At 45.8% G+C, this 17599-nt stretch overlaps 2 long non-coding RNA genes across 2 annotated transcripts in view; one reads left to right on the forward strand and one right to left on the reverse strand.

Moving 5' to 3' along the window:
- Window positions 1–1098, reverse strand: part of LOC134949497 (uncharacterized) — a 1199-nt gene extending 101 nt beyond the window's left edge. Inside the window, exons 1-3 of the long non-coding RNA XR_010183168.1 lie at window positions 1053–1098; window positions 881–920; window positions 56–74 (exon numbers count right to left, since the gene is read on the reverse strand). This is a non-coding gene — a long non-coding RNA (uncharacterized LOC134949497). The remainder of the gene's footprint in view (window positions 1–55; window positions 75–880; window positions 921–1052) is intronic.
- LOC134949498 (uncharacterized) overlaps window positions 1–3942 on the forward strand; it is a 27793-nt gene extending 23851 nt beyond the window's left edge. Inside the window, exon 4 of the long non-coding RNA XR_010183169.1 lies at window positions 3623–3942. This is a non-coding gene — a long non-coding RNA (uncharacterized LOC134949498). The remainder of the gene's footprint in view (window positions 1–3622) is intronic.
- The last annotated feature ends 13657 nt before the right edge of the window (window positions 3943–17599 follow it).

Raw genomic sequence — 17599 nt, forward strand, 5'->3', positions numbered from 1 at the left:
GTACTCTTGGCTGGTATAACAGAGAGTAAAAGCCATATAACATCTTGGGACTTACCTGGTACATCAAAGCCTTGCTGCAGAAGGGAGAAAAAGAAAAGGATCAGTAGACAATATAAACTTTTAAATATGTATTATACATTTCACTATTCCTGTCTGTGTGCGTGTATTAAACTAGCTGAATACCCGTGCTTCGCTATGGAATTTCAAGTATTTTTGTGCGTTTAACATTGAAGGACTTCCTGGAAAACTTAATTTTTAGTCTTTCCTTCAGGCTGAAGAATGGCCGGGCTGTCAGAGCAGCTGACTCTGGAACCGGCAATATATATCTCCATAGGATAAGCCGTAATTCCTCAGATCCACACCAGCCACTTTCACACTCTGCCCCTGAGCTTTGTTACTGGTCATGGCGTAGCCAACCTTTACCGGGAACTGCAGCCATTGAAATGGAAATGGTAGTCTGATGGGATCAGAGGAATTCTGGGGAATGGAGAGAGTTTCGGGTGAATTAAACAAAAATCGACAGATTGTCAGTTAAAAAAAATAAAAAATAATTGTTTTTAAACCTAGATTATCATGCTGCTAAAAATATATGCACCTACTCAGGCACTTAATTTGGTAACGTTTGTATGCACAAACCAAATCTAAGTCTTATCTGGATTAGGAGATAATGAAAAATGTATCTTAAAAAAAAAAAAAAATTCACCCCTTTGCACCCCTTTGGGGTGGACTTTAGAAAACTCCCTTCTTAGTGGGTGCCTACGTTACAAAGCAAAGCTGCTGTCCAAATGTCAAGTTCCTATTCCTCATGGTTCTGGAGATTTGGTGATGAGTCAGTGAGTCAGTCAGTGATATTTGGCTTTTATATATGTAGATCACTTACATGACCAGGTGCCCGTATATTCATTCCTCTATAGAACTCCCTACAAGTAGAAAATACAGAATATTATGGAACACAGAAACTCACAACACATACTACGTATCACATATATGGCTGCCCTGAGGGTTGTGTTATAGGTAATTGGGAGTTACAGTGAGAAGAAAACATCACTTACTCTCTCTGCAAACACAAAAACTGCTGAAACTCCTGAAACTCCTACAGAGGGAAAGAGAGAAGTTTAACATTTTATTTAACTAAAACTAAACATCTCCCTCTGGAAGAGATGGATCAGCAGTTTATTGATGACCGAAACAACAAGAGCTTCGGTGTCTACTCCTGTGTGTTACGCACAGTTAGTTGATGTCTATGTCAGTGTGTATGAACACCTGAGCACAAGCAGGGCAGTAACTAGAAGTGGTACTGCCCAGGGCACAAGGCAGAGGATGTGGGACCATCGCTGGCACCCTGCAGCCTGGAGAGCCACCTGATGAGTCCTTAGGATGCTCAGCTCCCTGGTCCAGACCCCCCTTAGTGACCTCATGATGTCTCATATACGTTGGGGGTGGAGGGCCCATTAGTACCCGGCTACAGCATTGTGTACAAGACCCACTTTGATACAATGTGTGAGAAAACGGCATATTAATGATGTGTGTATATATAGAGAGAGAGCGTGGTCGCAGTTGGTGGGCAGTGGGTAGCATGAATGGGCGGCTCCCAGCATCCGAGTGAAAGAGTAGCAGATCCTGCTCTTACTGAATGAGGCCCTAAGCCTGTTATTTTCAGGTTACGCCACTAGATGGCAAAATTCACATACTAGCCTTAGCTTTAGTTAAATATTGTGTATAGGTGTTTATTAACAAATTAACAGTGAAATAACAGTTTTTAATGTCTTTTATATCTATAATATATTTGATATACATCGTGCATTACTATTATACACCGCACTCGTATCTCTAAGGCAGTTTTAAGAGTGCTCGTTTCACTAAACTTTATTGTACTTTTCTCTAATACAGTCTGTGACCGTGGTGATGGGTACACTATTGGTGACGTCATCAGGAGCATGCGTACTGGCGGGACCTGTGTGAGGCAGCGCGCCTGAATGGGGAGTAAGAAGTCTATTTACTAAGCCTTGGATGGAGATAAAGTACCAGCCAATCAGCTCCTGTCATTTATCATACACAGCCTGTAATATGACAGTTGGGAGCTGATTGGCTGGTGCTTTCTCTCCGGCCACTTTATCTCCATCTAAGGCTTAGGATGTAGACCTCCCTAATTGTAAAGCGCAACAGAATATGCTGCGCTATATACGAAACTGTTAATAAATAAATCATTCTCCACTTAGCCTGTTATTTTCAAGTTGCGCCACTAGATGGCGACATTCACATACTAGCATTAGCTTTAGTTAAATATCATCTATAGGTGTTTATTAATACATTAACAGTGAAATAAGTTTATATATATATTTCTATCATAGGCCCAAATGTATTAAGCGTTAACAAGAGATACATCTGAGAAACATAAGGAAAGATAAATGACCAGCCAATCAGCTCCTTACTGCCAGGTCACATGCTGTGTTTGAAAAATGACAGTTAGGAGCTGATTGGCTGGTGCTTTCTCTCTCCTTATGTGTCTCAGATTTATCTCTTGTTAGCGCTTAATACATTTGGGCCATAAACCTATGTAGATAGATACAAATAAAATATATATTTACATATAAATAGCCTCAAATTTTTGACATTATTTTATCTTAATTACATGAAGTAACAATGTAACACATCAGTGAGATGGAGCTGAACATGCCGCAGTACAGAGAAGATGAGGAGAGGGCAGAGTATAATAATGCTGCAGAGGCTGATGGGAATATTTTCCCCGCTCCCTGCATTTTTCGTCAAAATGAAGGATTTTCCTTATATAACGACATTCTGAAGTGGCGTTATATAAAGTAAGGATTCTCAGGAAGAATAACGTTTTTATGATTGCTGAATTTCAGCCAGATGGGTATGAACGGATAAGATAATTGCGTTATCTTCTCCGTTAACCCTTTCCTGAATAGCCGGTTGTGTTAAATGTGGTAACCCTCCTTTCTGCGTTTTTTACGAGACATTGAACGTCCTGGATAGAGCCCTAAATGACAATGACGTTTTGTGATAACGGAGAATAGTTTAGGACAGGATAAGAGGCTGAAAATAAAAGAAATGAGAGAGCTAAAATGAAACCTACCTCCATCCTGCAACTCGTATTGAGAAGTGGATTCCAAACCAACCGCTCAGTGTGTCTGTGACATCATCGCCAGGCATGATCAGCTGATGTAGGAGCTCCTGAGACAGGATTACAGTGTGATCCTTATAGTCAGTAGGGGGGGGAATAAATGGGGGTCGCGACACTTTCAGGGATTTTAAACTAAAGATCAGTTGGTAGAAAAAGTGATAAAATATTTCTCAGTGTTTTGCAGCTTCATTGTCACATCTTTGCATCTATTTGGGAATTAGGCCTATAAATCGCAGTTTCCTATATATTGCTATGTGGTTTCCACAGATGTACTGTTATCCCTGTGTCACCTGTATTACAGCGAGCAATGTTACTATGAGTATACTATGACAGGTGCCTCCACCCAAGCATTTATGTCCACAGGAGGATGGTCTGTGGATTTAGGGTCAGCTTGGGATGACCCTTCTGTGTACAAAATGTGGTGAATCTTATGGGTATTATACCATAAACTCTGTTCCCTTGTGATGTTTTTTCCAGGAGTATCGGCCGTTACCTGGGTGATCCTCTCTCCTCCATGTTTAATGACCAAGGTAAGTACTTGCAGTAGTGACGATTTCTGAAGCAGTATTTATACCACTCTGGTAAGAAGGATAGAAAACAGAGAGTTGTGGTAAATGGAGTGCATTCACAGGAGGGAAATGTTACCAGTGGAGTACCCCAGGGATCTGTACTTGGACCAGTGCTTTTTAATATCTTTATTGGTGACATTGCAAATGGCATTAAAGGGAAAGTATGCCTTTTTGCAGATGACACAAAGGTATGCAACAGGGTAGACACACCAGGTGGGGTAAAACAAATGATTGAGGATCTAGGTAGACTAGAGGAATGGTCAAGAGTCTGGCAATTACAGTTTAATGCCAAAAAATGCAAAATCATGCACTTGGGTCTCAAAAATCCTAAAGCTAAATACAGTATTAATGGCACTATACTGGAAACTACTGAGGAGGAAAGGGATCTAGGAGTCACTATTTCAGATGACTTAAAGGCAGGTAAGCAATGTAACAAAGCAATGAGGGAAGCTAATCAGATGCTTGGCTGCATTGGGAGAGGAATCGGCAGCAGAAAGAAAGAAGTAATAATGCCACTGTATAGGTCATTGGTACGGCCTCATCTAGAATACTGTATTCAGTTCTGGAGGCCATATCTTCAAAAGGATATTAATACATTAGAAACTGTACAAAGGAGGGCAACTAAAATGGTGCATGGCCTACATCACAAAACATACCGAGAAAGACTAAGAAATCTCAATATGTATAGTTTGGAGCAGAGAAGGGAAAGGGGGGACATGATAGAAACTTTCAAATATATCAAGGGTTTTAACAAAGTCCAGGAGGGAAACATTCTCCAAATGAAGAGAAGCAAAAGGACACGAGGACATGCACTGAGACTGGAGGGGGGGAGGTTCAGGGGAAATTTGCGGAAAAATTATTTCACAGAAAGGGTAGTGGACAAGTGGAATAGCCTCCCATCAGAGGTGGTAGAGGCTAAGACAGTAGAGCAATTTAAACATGCATGGGATAGACATAAGGATATCCTTACAAAGAAATAAGGATCAAATAAGGTTAGAGATAAAAATAATATAAAAAAAAAAAAGGGGCAGACTAGATGGGCCAAGTGGCTCTTATCTGCCGACAAATTCTATGTTTCTAAGAATCCATTATACAGCTATGATCATATGGCTACATATAACCTTTACTGTATAATTGTCAATTTATACGGTTTCACCATAATGTGTGTGCATATATATCTGTGTGTATATGTGTATGTGTGTGTGTGTGTGTGTGTGTGTGTGTATGTGTATATATATATATATATATATGTATATATGTATATATATATATATATATATATATGTGTATATATATATATATATATATATATATATATATATATAAAATAATTTATATATTTCATGGTAAAATGCTGGATTTATTCCAGAAAAGAGGAACATAAAGTCAACAACGAAATATTGGGTAAAATATTAAGGTATGCGAAAAGACTGAGAATAGTGTGAATAAAAGATCTCCGCTGTGAACCTTTTAATGTGTCTTTATTTTTGTTATGTCTCCATTTCTTATTACTTATCCGAGCCTTCTATTCTCAACACTGGTATCTCTGATAAATCTTTAAGAAGAAGTTTTGCATAGTTTCAAGAGAGACTTAAGGCCCATACACACTTGACGATAAAATGAGCGACGTCGTTCATTTTAGCCCTCATCAACGACGTCGCTCATTATATCGTCAAGTGTGTATGCATCCGACGACCACCGATGCGCGGCCCCGCGGGACGTTAACGACCCTCGCTTATCTGTGGAGCATGTATGCTCAATTTCCACTATGGTTGTTACCGACCAGAGACGTCGTTGCATGTGTATGGTGTGAACGACCAACGACAACGACCACCAACGACCAAGCCACTGTTCACCAGCCCTGTTCCCAGCTCATTATTTTAATAAACTGTTCAGCTTGGATGCTTCAACAATGAATGGTCTTTGGTCGTTGTTCTTTGGTAGTGTGTATGCTCATGTCGTTTGCTCAGCTGTTCAAGGGAAGTTCAAGGGAAGTCGTTAACGATGTGTGCATCGTCAAGTGTGTATGGGCCTTTAAGGGGTATATTCAATTGTGGTCGGATCCATTCTGACATGCATTTGTCACAATGGATCTGACAAGGGCTATTCAATGCCATCTCAATTCGTCTTTACAAAAGTGGAATTGAGATGAGGGACCGGAGACGGGGGACAGCCGCGGGCAGACGCGGTACAGCAGCGCTGCAGGAGGATGTGTCACAGCCGCCAGACCTCACGGCAGCGTCCACCCGGCTCCAGCAAGCTGGACCTCACTTGCTGGAGCCGGGTGGACGCTGCCGTGAGCGGCGGCTTTGACACATCCTCCTGTAGCGCTGCTGTCCCCTGTCTGCCCGCGGCTCTCCCCCGTCTATCCGCGGCTCTCCCCCCTCTCCTCCTCTCAGGTCCCTCATCTCAGTTCAACTTTTTATTAAGTCGAACTGAGATGGTCAGAAACTGGGACAAAACCTGTGGAATTTGGCCCCGTTTCCCTCAGAAGCACGCGGATCGGCAGCTATACCGCCAATTCACGTACTATTCGACAAGTTGAATTCCCCGACTTGTCGAATAAAAATGCTGAGGATTGAATAGGTCGGAACCCCTTTCGACCTGAAAAAGTCAAAAACTGCCCTCTTTTCCACAAGACTGCAATTTCGACCTTAATTGAATTTACCCCATAGTGTATATTAATTAGGTCTTCAGGGTGTAGACAGTATTACCAATTCATTTGATTGGTCATATGGTGGGAATGTATTGCCTTATGTAGGGTCAGAGATACATTTATTTAGCATCGATTGAAACCAGCTCCAATGTCAATACCTACATAGTAATAATTACCTTGGCATCTGACGTATATGTGGTAGTATTGTCACTCTGGTTATTCATGATTTGTTGACCCAACATATACTATACTGTATAAATTGGGAGCATTCCATGCAGGGTCACCCAGGCATGACACCCACCACCCAGAGTTTCATGATACTTTGTACACTTGATACTACCACGTAGCTACTAACCCATGTCAAAAAAAAATTCTCTAGGCCTCACAGTTTTTGAGATATAGGGGGCAAAGTTTAAAAAAAATTGCTGGGAAATGCCACTCCTGATGCTCCGTTTTCTCTGAAGTGTATCTGGAAAAATTTCACACCTCCGTACCTAATCCACTGTTATCTCGGTGCCTAATCCACGTATCACTATTATCTCTGTGCCTAATCCACGTATCACTATTATCTCGGTGCCTAATCCACATATCACTATTATCTCCGTGCCTAATCCACGTATCTCTATTATCTCAGTGCCTAATCCACATATCAATATTATCTCAGTGCCTAATCCACATATCAATATTATCTCAGTGCCTAATCCACATATCAATATTATCTCAGTGCCTAATCCACGTATCACTATTATCTCGGTGCCTAATCCACGTATCACTATTATCTCGGTGCCTAATCCACATATCACTATTATCTCGGGGCCTAATCCACATATCACTATTATCTCGGTGCCTAATCCACGTATCACTATTAACTCAGTGCCTAATCCACGTATCACTATTATCTCAGTGCCTAATCCACGTATCACTATCAGGGGCAGATTGTGATGGAAAACCAGCCCGGGAAATTTATGGAAGTAGCCCTAATGATGTTGCAGTCTAATTAGGGGAGGGGTCTGTTGAGGGGGATGGAATCCCTCCTCTTTGGTACTGATTGTACGCAATTGGGCCTTCCGTGCATCTTTTGCTGCAGTTGTGTCTGAGACCAGGGGCAGATTGGGAACTAAAAGTGGCCCAACATGGGCAGCACAGGAGGTATAACATACTGTGTAGCTATGGCAGCATCACTGGATGGCAGAGTTGTTGCAGTGCAGAGATAGAATAACAATGAATGGGGACAATGCAGTGTACTGAGTGCGGTGGGCTGCCTGTCATGTGGGGGTCACATGACAACACGCAAAACAGGCCCCACAGACACGTCAGCCTACCAGGAATCTTCCTGGTGAGCCCTATGGGCAATCCACCCCTGATCACTATTATCTCAGTGCCTAACCCACGTATCACTATTATCTCAGTGCCTATTCCACGTATCACTATTATCTCAGTGCCTAACCCACGTATCACTATTATCTCAGTGCCTAATCCACGTATCACTATTATCTCAGTGCCTAATCCACGTATCACTATTATCTCAGTGCCTAATCCACGTATCACTTTGAAATTTTGACCCTTTGTCATCTGTATCAATCTTCCCTGACTCCGAGACTTAATTATACATTCCTTTACTTCATACTTAATAATTTTTATGAGCAAAAAAAAAAAGTGGGTTTAATTTACATTATCAACCTAAGGCAGATGAGTTATCATGTCCCTTTTTTGTTTAAATTGAACCTTAAAGTGTACTTTAAAAGGCTATTAAAGAAAAATAATGGGATTTTGATTGCCTGTATGAGTATTTTAATGTTTCATTATAATTCTCGTTAAAAACAAAAATTACCATTAAGTATAATTTTGCCCACCAGAGCAGTTTTTTCATTTGTATATTTCTATGTATATGTGCAGATTCTAATTACACATAGGGGAGTATTCCGTTAGCTGCGATAACCATTTTTTTGCGCAAAAAACTGTGATTTTACTGCAAATTGTGTAAGACCCCTATGCAATTAGCCACAATACTTTTTCTCTGACGTCCTAGTGGATGCTGGGAACTCCGTAAGGACCATGGGGAATAGCGGCTCCGCAGGAGACTGGGCACAAAAGTAAAAGCTTTAGGACTACCTAGTGTGCACTGGCTCCTCCCCCTATGACCCTCCTCCAAGCCTCAGTTAGATTTTTGTGCCCGGCCGAGAAGGGTGCACACTAGGGGCTCTCCTGAGCTTCTTAGTGAAAGTTTAGTTTTAGGTTTTTTATTTTCAGTGAGACCTGCTGGCAACAGGCTCACTGCATCGAGGGACTAAGGGGAGAAGAAGCGAACTCACCTGCGTGCAGAGTGGATTGGGCTTCTTAGGCTACTGGACACCATTAGCTCCAGAGGGACCGAACACAGGCCCAGCCTCGGAGCTCGGTCCCGGAGCCGCGCCGCCGGCCCCCTTACAGAGCCAGAAGCAAGAAAAGGTCCGGAAAAATCGGCGGCAGAAGACATCAGTCTTCAACAAGGTAGCGCACAGCACTGCAGCTGTGCGCCATTGTTACTCAGGCACACTTCACACTCCGGTCACTGAGGGTGCAGGGCGCTAGGGGGGGGCGCCCTGAGCAGCAATGTAAAACACCTTGGCTGGCATAAATACACCACATATAACCCCCAGGGCTATATGGGTGTATTTTAACCCCTGCCAGAACTCACCTAAAAAGCGTGAGAAAAGGCCGCCGAGAAGGGGGCGGAGCCTATCTCCTCAGCACACGGGCGCCATTTTCCATCACAGCTCCGCTGGAAGGACGTCTCCCTGACTCTCCCCTGCAGTCCTGCACTACAGAAAAGGGTAAAAAAGAGAGGGGGGCACTAATTTGGCGCAGTTTTATACTAACAGCAGCTATAAAGGGAAAAGCACATTTTATAGTGGTATTCCTGTATATATATAGCGCTCTGGTGTGTGCTGGCATACTCTCCCTCTGTCTCCCCAAAGGGCTAGTGGGGTCCTGTCCTCTATCAGAGCATTTCCTGTGTGTGTGCGGTGTGTCGGTACGATTGTGTCGACATGTTTGAGGAGGAAAATGAGATGGAGGCGGAGCAATTGCCTATTATCCAGTTGTCACCCCCTAGGGAGTCGACACCTGAGTGGATGAGCTTGTGGAAGGAATTGCGTGACAGTGTCAGCTCCTTACGACAGACAGTTGACGATATGAGACAGCCGGCTACTCAGCTTGTGCCTGTCCAGGGGTCTCAAACGCCATCAGGGGCTTTAAAACGCCCGTTACCTCAAATGGCAGACACGGATACTGACTCCAGTGTCGATGATGAGGAGACAAACGTGACTTCCACTAGGGCCACACGTTACATGATTGAAGCAATGAAAAATGTATTGCATATATCTGAAAATACAAGTACCACTAAAAAGGGTATTATGTTTGGTGAGAAAAAACTGCCTGTAGTTTTTCCTGTATCCGAGGAATTAAATGAAGTGTGTGATGAGGCGTGGGTTTCCCCCGATAAAAAACTGATAATTCCTAAAAGGTTATTGGCATCGTACCCTTTCCTGCCAGAGGATAGGGCACGTTGGGAAACACCCCCTAGGGTGGATAAAGCGCTCACACGCTTGTCTAAACAGGTAGCACTACCCTCTCCTGATACGGCCGCCCTAAAGGAACCTGCCGATAGAAAGCTGGAGAATATCCTAAAATGTATATACTCTCACACGGGTGTTATACTGCGACCAGCAATCGCCTCAGCCTGGATGTGCAGTGCGGGCCTGGCGTGGTCGGATTCCCTGACTGAAAATATTGATACCCTAGATAGGGACAGTATATTATTGACTATAGAACATTTGAAGGATGCATTTCTATATATGCGTGATGCACAGAGGGATATTTGCCGACTGGCATCAAGAGTTAGCGCGCTGTCCATTTCTGCAAGAAGAGGTTTATGGACGCGGCAGTGGTCAGGTGATGCGGATTCTAAAAGGCACATGGAAGTATTGCCTTATAAGGGGGAGGAGTTATTTGGGGTAGGTCTATCAGACCTGGTAGCCACGGCAACTGCTGGAAAATCCACATTTTTACCCCAGGTAGCTTCTCAACCTAAAGACGCCATATTATCAGGCGCAGTCCTTTCGGCCCCATAAGGGCAAGCGGGCAAAAGGCGCCTCATTTCTGCCCCGTGGCAGAGGGAGAGGAAAAAGGCTGCAACAAACAGCCAGTTCCCAGGAATAAAAGCCCTCTCCCGCCTCCGCAAAGTCCTCAGCATGACGCTGGGGCTTTACAAGCGGACTCAGGCACGGTGGGGGCCCGTCTCAAGAAGTTCAGTGCGCAGTGGGCCCACTCGCAAGTGGACCCCTGGATCCTTCAGGTGGTATCTCAGGGGTACAAATTGGAATTCGAGACGTCTCCCCCTCGCCGTTTTCTAAAGTCTGCTTTACCGACGTCTCCCTCAGACAGGGAGGCAGTATTGGAAGCCATTCACAAGCTGTATTCCCAGCAGGTGATAATCAAGGTACCCCTCCTACAACAGGGAAAGGGGTACTATTCCACACTATTTGTGGTACCGAAGCCGGACGGCTCGGTGAGACCAATTTTAAACCTAAAATCCTTGAACACTTACATACAAAGGTTCAAATTCAAGATGGAGTCACTCAGGGCAGTGATTGCAAACCTGGAAGAAGGGGACTATATGGTGTCTCTGGACATCAAAGATGCTTACCTACATGTCCCAATTTACCCTTCTCACCAAGGGTACCTCAGGTTTGTGGTACAGAACTGTCACTATCAGTTTCAGACGCTGCCGTTTGGATTGTCCACGGCACCCCGGGTCTTTACCAAGGTAATGGCCGAAATGATGATACTCCTTCGAAGGAAGGGAGTTTTAGTTATCCCTTACTTGGACGATCTCCTGATAAGGGCAAGATCCAGGGAACAGTTGGAAGTCGGAGTAGCACTATCTCAGATAGTGCTGCGCCAGCACGGTTGGATTCTCAATATTCCAAAATCGCAGCTGATCCCTACGACACGACTTCTATTCCTAGGGATGATCCTGGACACAGTCCAGAAAAAGGTGTTTCTCCCGGAGGAGAAAGCCAGGGAGTTATCCGAACTAGTCAGAAATCTCCTAAAACCAGGCCAAGTCTCAGTGCATCAATGCACAAGGGTCCTGGGAAAGATGGTGGCTTCTTACGAAGCAATCCCATTCGGCAGATTCCACGCAAGAACCTTCCAGTGGGATCTGCTAGACAAATGGTCCGGGTCGCAGCTTCAGATGCATCAGCGGATAATCTTGTCACCAAGGACAAGGGTGTCTCTCCTGTGGTGGTTGCAGAGTGCTCATCTTCTAGAGGGCCGCAGATTCGGCATTCAGGACTGGGTCCTGGTGACCACGGATGCCAGCCTGAGAGGCTGGGGAGCAGTCACACAGGGAAGAAATTTCCAGGGCTTGTGGTCAAGCCTGGAGACATCACTTCACATAAATATCCTGGAGCTAAGGGCCATCTACAATGCTCTAAGCCTAGCAAGACCTCTGCTTCAAGGTCAGCCGGTGCTGATCCAGTCGGACAACATCACGGCAGTCGCCCACGTAAACAGACAGGGCGGCACAAGAAGCAGGAGGGCAATGACAGAAGTCGCAAGGATTCTTCGCTGGGCGGAAAATCATGTGATAGCACTGTCAGCAGTGTTCATTCCGAGAGTGGACAACTGGGAAGCAGACTTCCTCAGCAGACACGACCTCCACCCGGGGGAGTGGGGACTTCACCCAGAAGTCTTCCGCATGATTGTGAACCGTTGGGAAAAACCAAAGGTGGACATGATGGCGTCCCGCCTCAACAAAAAACTAGACAGGTATTGCGCCAGGTCAAGGGACCCTCAGGCAATAGCTGTGGACGCTCTGGTAACACCGTGGGTGTACCAGTCAGTGTATGTGTTCCCTCCTCTGCCTCGCATACCCAAGGTACTGAGAATCATAAGAAGGACAGGAGTAAGGACTATACTCGTGGCTCCGGATTGGCCAAGAAGGACTTGGTACCCGGAACTTCAAGAGATGCTCACAGAGGACCCGTGGCCTCTACCTCTAAGAAAGGACCTGCTCCAGCAGGGACCCTGTCTGTTCCAAGACTTACCGCGGCTGCGTTTGACGGCATGGCGGTTGAACGCCGGATCCTGAAGGAAAAAGGCATTCCGGATGAAGTCATCCCTACCCTGATCAAAGCCAGGAAGGATGTAACCGTACAACATTATCACCATATTTGGCGTAAATATGTTGCGTGGTGAGAGGCCAGGAAGGCCCCTACAGAGGAATTTCAACTGGGTCGTTTCCTGCATTTCCTGCAAACAGGACTGTCTATGGGCCTAAAATTAGGGTCCATTAAGGTTCAAATTTCGGCCCTGTCGATTTTCTTCCAAAAAGAACTGGCTTCAGTTCCTGAAGTTCAGACGTTTGTCAAGGGGGTACTGCATATACAGCCTCCCTTTGTGCCTCCAGTGGCACCTTGGGATCTCAATGTAGTTTTGGGGTTCCTAAAATCACATTGGTTTGAACCACTCTCCACTGTGGACTTAAAATATCTCACATGGAAAGTGGTAATGCTGTTAGCCCTGGCTTCAGCCAGGCGTGTCTCAGAATTGGCGGCTTTATCCTATAAAAGCCCTTACCTAATTTTTCATACGGACAGGGCAGAATTGAGGACTCGTCCTCAATTTCTCCCTAAGGTGGTTTCAGCGTTTCACTTGAACCAGCCTATTGTGGTACCTGCGGCTACTAGGGACTTGGAGGACTCCAAGTTGCTGGACGTAGTCAGGGCCCTGAAAATATATGTTTCCAGGACGGCTGGAGTCAGAAAGTCTGACTCGCTGTTTATCCTGTATGCACCCATCAAGCTGGGTGCTCCTGCTTCTAAGCAGACTATTGCTCGTTGGATTTGTAGTACAATTCAGCTTGCACATTCTGTGGCGGGCCTGCCACAGCCAAAATCTGTAAAAGCCCATTCCACAAGGAAGGTGGGCTCATCTTGGGCGGCTGCCCGAGGGGTCTCGGCTTTACAACTTTGCCGAGCAGCTACTTGGTCAGGGGCAAACACGTTTGCTAAATTCTACAAATTTGATACCCTGGCTGAGGAGGACCTGGAGTTCTCTCATTCGGTGCTGCAGAGTCATCCGCACTCTCCCGCCCGTTTGGGAGCTTTGGTATAATCCCCATGGTCCTTACGGAGTTCCCAGCATCCACTAGGACGTCAGAGAAAATAAGAATTTACTTACCGATAATTCTATTTCTCGTAGTCCGTAGTGGATGCTGGGCGCCCATCTCAAGTGCGGATTGTCTGCAATACTTGTACATAGTTATTGTTACAAAAATCGGGTTATTATTGTTGTGAGCCATCTTTTCAGAGGCTCCTCTGTTATCATGCTGTTAACTGGGTTCAGATCACAGGTTGTACGGTGTGGCTGGTATGAGTCTTACCCGGGATTCAAAATCCTTCCTTATTGTGTACGCTCGTCCGGGCACAGTATCCTAACTGAGGCTTGGAGGAGGGTCATAGGGGGAGGAGCCAGTGCACACCAGGTAGTCCTAAAGCTTTTACTTTTGTGCCCAGTCTCCTGCGGAGCCGCTATTCCCCATGGTCCTTACGGAGTTCCCAGCATCCACTACGGACTACGAGAAATAGAATTATCGGTAAGTAAATTCTTATTATTGTCTATAATTTTACTGTGAATTTCACTTCACCTACTCTGAGCAGGTGCAAAGTTGGGGAAAATCTCTATTTTAAGGTAAAAATGTCAGGATTTGGTTCAGAACCCCCTGGGACACCCAAATCTAACTCTCTCTGCACATGTTACATCTGCCCCCCCTGCACTGCACATGGTTTTGCCCAACTGATAACAAATTTGCTGCTACGATCAACTCTGAATTAGACCCTTAGAGTGCTCCGCTTGTTGCTGCTGTAATTCTATGGACACGGCCCCCCATCTGGCAGGTAACGTTGACGCTGACCTATACCATATACTTTTTACTCATTATGGTGGGCACCTCCTTTGACTACACATAGGTATATATACTCGCTGTAATAAACATAAGGATGATTTCAGAAGTTTATTATTGTATTATAAGTTCTGCTTAAGCAGCCAGCTCACCCAGAGAAACATCCGGTAACATCCAATGTTTGGGACTAAACGCAGATTTCTTTCCATGTCCCATCCCTATTTATACTTGAGCACAGGTTGAGCGTTCCTAATATAAACATCCAAAATGCAAACTCCCATGGCAGAGACAGCGACACCTTCGGCTTTCTGATGGTTCCGTGTACACAAGCCGTGTTCTATGCACACAATTACTGTATTCATAATATTGTATAAAATGACCTTCAGGTTATGTGTATATGAAACATAAATGCATTTCTTGTTTAGACTCGTGTCCCATCTCCAAGATATCTCATTGAGGGGGAGATGTACTAACCTGCAGAGAGAGATAAGGTACCAGACACTCAGCTCCAAACTGGCATGTTACAGGCGCCGTTTGAAAAATTATAGGAGCTTATTGGTTGCTACTTTATCTCTCCCCATTTTATCTCTCTCCAATGCTTAGTACATCTGCCCCCAAAGTGTATACAAATATTCCAAAATGTGAAACCGTTGTGTGTAGTGTCTCCTTGGGATAGTCAGTGGCTGAGCGCACGTTTGGCTGGCTCTGACTGCGCTAGTGCAGCAGCATACCTCCCAAGTGTCCCAATTCCTGCGGGACAGTCACGTGTTCCTGGGACTGTCCCTCCCACAGGTGGGGGGAGGGGGGGTCACTGACACCACTGCATTGCAGAGCAGCAGAGAATGGAGGGCGGGCACATACGTTTCTCATCCACACACACTGTGCCGGCTCCTGCAGAGTCTGACAAGCCCCCAGCATGGAGAAAACAGGGGGCGTGGATCTCGTGAGCAGCGTTCTGGTTGAGGTCACGCCCCCTTGCCACTAAGTCACATTTGTACCGCCCATCACAGATGAAAGGTTGGGAGGTATGCAGCAGTGGTAGGTGGACGTTATTACCATCGGGCAGCAGGTGAGTAGGCTGGCACCTCATCATGGGCAGAGCTGGGAGGAAGGCCTCTGTCCCTCCTCATAGACACAAGCAAGGGTAACTGGCGGACGCGCGCAGATCTATGTGTGATCATGTGACCTCCAAGATGGAGTCTTTAAAGTGATGAAGGAGCAAGGCCAGCACAGAACTAGGGAATGACATCATTATGGCATTGCCAGAAGCACTTCCTTTGAGGCCCCCATACATTACTGCGACTTGTCTGAGGCACAAGTCGGATCCGATTTCCCTTGAACTCCCCCGGCAGCTCCCTGGGAGTGTTTCCATCCAATGCTGCTGCCGCTGTGTGGGTGGGTTGGGAGCGTCCAGAGAACAGCCACTCAAGCAAAGACATCCGAGAAATCGTATGCGATATATCACAGGTGCTAAAAAACTAGCCACGATGTACACCTGATGGCTGCGATTCCAATGTATCCTATCTGCAGCACGTCCGACCACCGACTCCGTCCCGTGGCGCACAGGACCTCGGATCAGATCAGATGTCAAACACCTGCGATTTGGCCACTTCTCACCCATCGGAATCGGGTGATAAGAGGCCATATCGTACAAGTGTATGGCCAGCTTTATAGTAACACTGTAACATCAACTCATGCAGCATGCCAGATAGCGCTAGCATAGACCTTAGGGCTGTACGCGCGCCATCCACTAACCATTCCGCAGCATCTGTGGTAGGTGATAAAGCGTAGAGTCAGAGTGATCTTAATATATATGTGTTCAGATATGAAGCAACGTCTAATGTATATCTACAGATCGGCATTGGAAATATTGGGAACTGCGCTGAGACAGCTGTCACATTAGTAGAACATTATGCAGCATGTGACCTGTCTGCTTCCCAACCACGCTCCTCAAGGCGCACGAACAGTCCAGGTCGCAAGGATAGCCATACTTGAGCACAGGTGACTAATTACTACCAGTTATTTTGACTTAGGGGGTCATCCCGAGTTGATCGCACGCTGCAGATTTTCGCTGCGCTGCGATCAGGTCTCTACTGCGTATGCACTGCAATGCGCAGGCGCGTCGTACGGGTACAATGCGGTTCATTGCTGAGCTATGGATTTAACAAATAATCCATACACACAGCCGATCGCAAAAAGATTGACAGAAAGAGGGCGTTTATGGGTGGCAACTGACCGTTTTCTGGGAGTGGTAGGGAAAACGCAGGCGTGTCCGGGCGTTTGGAGGGCGAGTATCTGATGTCAATTCTGGGAGCGGACAGGCTGAAGTGATTGCAAGGGCTGAGTAAGTTCAGATCTACTCTGAAACTTCACAAAATGTTTTTGCAGAGCTCGGCTGCACAGGCGTTCGCACACTTACAAAGCAAAAATACACTCAACCGTGGGCGGCGACTATGCATTTGCACGACTGCTAAAAACAGCGTGCGATCAACTCGGAATGACCCCCCCCTTAACCATCTGTGCGACATTTGGAAATATTTGAATAAAAGCGCCATTAACCCCTTCAGTGCTGAAGGGATGAACAGGGCTTCATGACCCATCACACCAGGGGGCAGTGCTGAACGGATGGACGGGGCTTCATGACCCATCACACCAGCGGGCAGTGCTGAAGGGAGGGACAAGGCTTCATGACACCTGACACCAGGGGGCAGTGCTGAATGGATGGACAAGGCTTCATGACACCTGACACCAGGGTGCAGTGCTGAATGGATGGACGGGGCTTCATAACACCAGGGGGCAGTGCTGAAGGGAGGGACAAGGCTTCATGACACCTGACACCAGGGGGCAGTGCTGAAGGGAGGGATGGGGCTTCATGACACCTGACACCAGGGGGCAGTGCTGAAGGGAGGGATGGGGCTTCATGACACCTGACACCAGGGGGCAGTGCTGAAGGGAGGGATGGGGCTTCATGACACCTGACACCAGGGGGCAGTGTGTAATTGAGCACCAACCCCTCTAGCCAAGATACTACGCACTACTCAAAGCTCATTAGGAAAATGATTCCCCCCCCCCTCTTTTAAAGTACATCTCCCTGTTCGTAGTTATTGTCTTAGAAGACCTCAGTATAAATGGCCTATAGCCATAAATTTAAAATGGCTCCCATGGGAAAGCCGGGGCGGGAGGATAGGTGTTCCTATATAACCACAAACAGTCCCCTTTATAACACTGGCAGATGTAAAGAGACACTACCCTTAGGCAGCAATTATATAACAGCACTC

Source organism: Pseudophryne corroboree, chromosome 8 (genome assembly GCF_028390025.1).
Source record: "Pseudophryne corroboree isolate aPseCor3 chromosome 8, aPseCor3.hap2, whole genome shotgun sequence".
Taxonomy (NCBI): Eukaryota; Metazoa; Chordata; class Amphibia; order Anura; family Myobatrachidae; genus Pseudophryne; species Pseudophryne corroboree.